Here is a 3,140-nt window from a genome sequence, read left to right as displayed (position 1 = left end):
ACTCCCAGCGGAGCGAAGGAGTGGATTTTTTTTCACTCATAAAATTAAAAAAGCAATTAAAATTAAAAACCATCTTCGATGATAAAAAGTATTTACTTAATTTTAAAAGTTAAATGAAAAGTATTACAAATTATAATGGAAAGTCTCAGAAAAGTCAAATAATCTTAAATATTATCAAAACGCTGCTCAGTTAGTAATTAGTTTGAAAGGGATTTGTGAAGCTCCACTTGATTTCAACCTCTCAGTACTTGGAGGAAGGTTAATTAATGATTGACTGTCAGAAGTACATTTAATCTCCGCTCTGCTCACTTCTGAGATAAGGTGTAATTAAAAGAGTAATGAAGTAACAATTTCCAAGTTAATTAAATTTTTCTCCGAAATCTATCTGATGTAATCGAGGATTTAATGAAATATTAGTTTGAAAAAATATGAATCGAAAAATGTTATTTTAATTATGGGCACACCTTATTAAAAGTAAATTAACTTTTCTTTAATTTCTTGTATAACCCTAATTGGGGGATTCAAAATAAAAACTATGTCAATCCAAATTTGTTGTAAAATATTTGTTAAATTTACAAAATTAAATTCAGAATAAATTAAAATGTAAGTTCTGCTTTGAAAATTATCCGAAATTAAAAAACAAACAAAAAATAAGTATTTAACGATCACTTTTTAGCAAACAGTTGACTTAAAAAAATTTTAGCCAAATATTTAACTTCTAAATTATTTAACTTTGACTCTCAACCAAAAAATGTGAATTTTCAACAAAAAATAAATTTCAAACCAAGTAGTCGAATTTTTTACTAAAAAAGTCGAATTTTCAACAATAACGTTCAATTTATAACCAAAATAGACGTTTAAACATAATTCATAAGTTCTCAACAAAAAAAATTTATTACCAACCGAATTTCCACCAGATATTTTCTTCTAAAACTTTAAAAAATGTAAACCAAATTTTTTATTTTTCATCCCAAAAAGACAAATTTTTGACAGAAGAGTAGAATTTTCAAACTGAAAATGTGATCCAAAAACTAAAATTTTTTTACTAACTTGTTCAATTTTTATCACAAAAAGACAAATTTTGATAAAACAGTTAAATTTTCTCTTTGAAAAAATAAATTTTCTACGAAGAACCTTATTTTAATCCAAATAGATCAATTTTCTACTCAAAAAGGAGAGCTTTAATAAAAAAGTTGAATTTTCAACTGAAAATATGACTTTTCAACGCAATAGTTTGATTTTATATAAATTAGTTAAATTTTTAACATAATAATGAAAATTTCAACCAAATAGTAGAATCTAACTATTTGGTTGAAAATGCATTTTCGTAGGTTAAAGAATCAAATATTTGGTTAATAATAAGCAATTTTGTTTGAAATTTAATTAGTTAGTTACAAGTTCAACTATTTTGTTACTGAATATCTTTTTTTTTACATTTCAATCTTTTTGTTTGAAAATTTAACCATTCGGTTAAAAATTAAACTATTTTTTTGTTGTTGAAATTCTTGATTAGGTGGGAAACTTGTTGTTTTAAAAATAAAAATGTATATTTTTGTCGACAAGCACATTGTTGAAAAATAATCTTTCATTTTAAAAAAATGAAACTGTTTTTGGTTGAAAATTTAACTATTTTATTTTTGAAATCACTTTTAAGGTCGAAAATTCAATGGTTTGTTTGAAAATTTATTTTTTTGATCAAAAAGTCGTTCTTTTAAATAGAAAATTCATATTTTTAGTTAAAAAATTATCTTTGTAGTATAAAAATTTAACTTCATGGTTACAAACGTAACTCGTTTATTGGAAATTGGATTAGTTTGTAGTAGATTCAACGGATTTGTTCAAAAAAAATTTTGAGTAAAAAATTCAACTTTTTTGTTGAGAAAATTTTTTTGGTGTCAAAACTTGAACTTTTTTGTTAAAAATTCTTCTTGTCCAATAGAGCAGCCGTTCTTTCGTATTGAAAAAACAATACTTCTTGGTTGAATAGTGCTCGGTTAAAACAGCATCTTTTTGCTCAAAAATTATTTATTTTATATAGAAAATAGGTTGTTTTGGATTTAAAATTTATATTTTTTAGTTAAAATTACTTGGTTAAAACACCTTTTTTCTTGATAAGAAATGCAACTGTTTTTGGTTAAAAAGTCGACTATTTGGCTAAAAATTTAAGCATTTGGTTGAAAATTCTTTCTTTTTGTTAGAAAATTTATTTTCTTAGATTGAAAATGGAAACTGGATTTTGTGGTTAAAAAGTACTTAGTACCATTCTTTTTGGTTAAAAATTGGACCATTTAGATAAAAATAAATCCATTTTTTTAATCGTCTCTTCCGCTTGAAAGTTCAACTATTTGTATATAAATTCAAGAAAATATTTAAAGATCTTAAAAATTTAACTTAAGTAAATTCTATGAAATTCCTAGTTCATAATTCATAAGGAATACATAGACAAAAAATTGTAGCTTTTGAGTTTTCTAATTAAAGCCAAAAAACTGATTTTTTGGAAAAATCGATTTTAATTCGTTTTTCACTTCAACTCCTTCTGAGACAGTCAGTTTTTGGAATGTTCAAAGAAAGTTTGCTGTAAATATTGTTTGGAATATCTTTCGACTGATAGATTAAAAGGAATTAAAAAATTCAATACCAAAATAATGTTAATACTTTTTTTATGATACTCAACGCATATCGATCATCTCTAACTTCCAGCGTTTCGTTTATCGAGCGAACTTTGAGCAACACAAAACTTCCAGCCGTATAGGTACCATCAAGTTTACATGCACAGGATCCTCGGCAGGCTCGTGTCTAGCTAAATGTGCAGGATCCTCCAAAATTCCTCATTTACAGGAATTCTTAGCTGGATAATTGATCTTTCTTAGTTTAACATTTTATAATTTTTCGTCACAGAGGAACCTGTACAGGAACCTATACTCGCATCATTGAAAGTTTCCTTTGTCGATGCAGATTCCATTCCAGGGTCCCGTAAAAATTCCTTAGCCAATTTCCTGTATAGGTACCTTCTGGATTACATGTGCAGATTCCTATCGAGCAACATGTACAGGATCTTTTAAAATTCGTCATGTACAGGAATTCTTAGCTGGATAATAATTGATCTTTCTTTGTTTAACATTTTATCATTTTTCTTCACA

The 3,140-nt window shown here is 26.0% G+C and overlaps 1 protein-coding gene across 14 annotated transcripts in view; it reads right to left on the bottom strand.

The window, feature by feature from the left end:
* The window catches only part of LOC117177967 (calcium/calmodulin-dependent protein kinase type II alpha chain), a 590,749-nt gene that overhangs the window by 136,909 nt on the left and 450,700 nt on the right, over positions 1 to 3,140 (bottom strand). The window lies entirely within an intron of this gene.

Source organism: Belonocnema kinseyi, chromosome 8 (genome assembly GCF_010883055.1).
Source record: "Belonocnema kinseyi isolate 2016_QV_RU_SX_M_011 chromosome 8, B_treatae_v1, whole genome shotgun sequence".
In the NCBI taxonomy this organism is placed as follows: domain Eukaryota; kingdom Metazoa; phylum Arthropoda; class Insecta; order Hymenoptera; family Cynipidae; genus Belonocnema; species Belonocnema kinseyi.
This window is presented reverse-complemented; position numbering and strand designations above follow the sequence as displayed.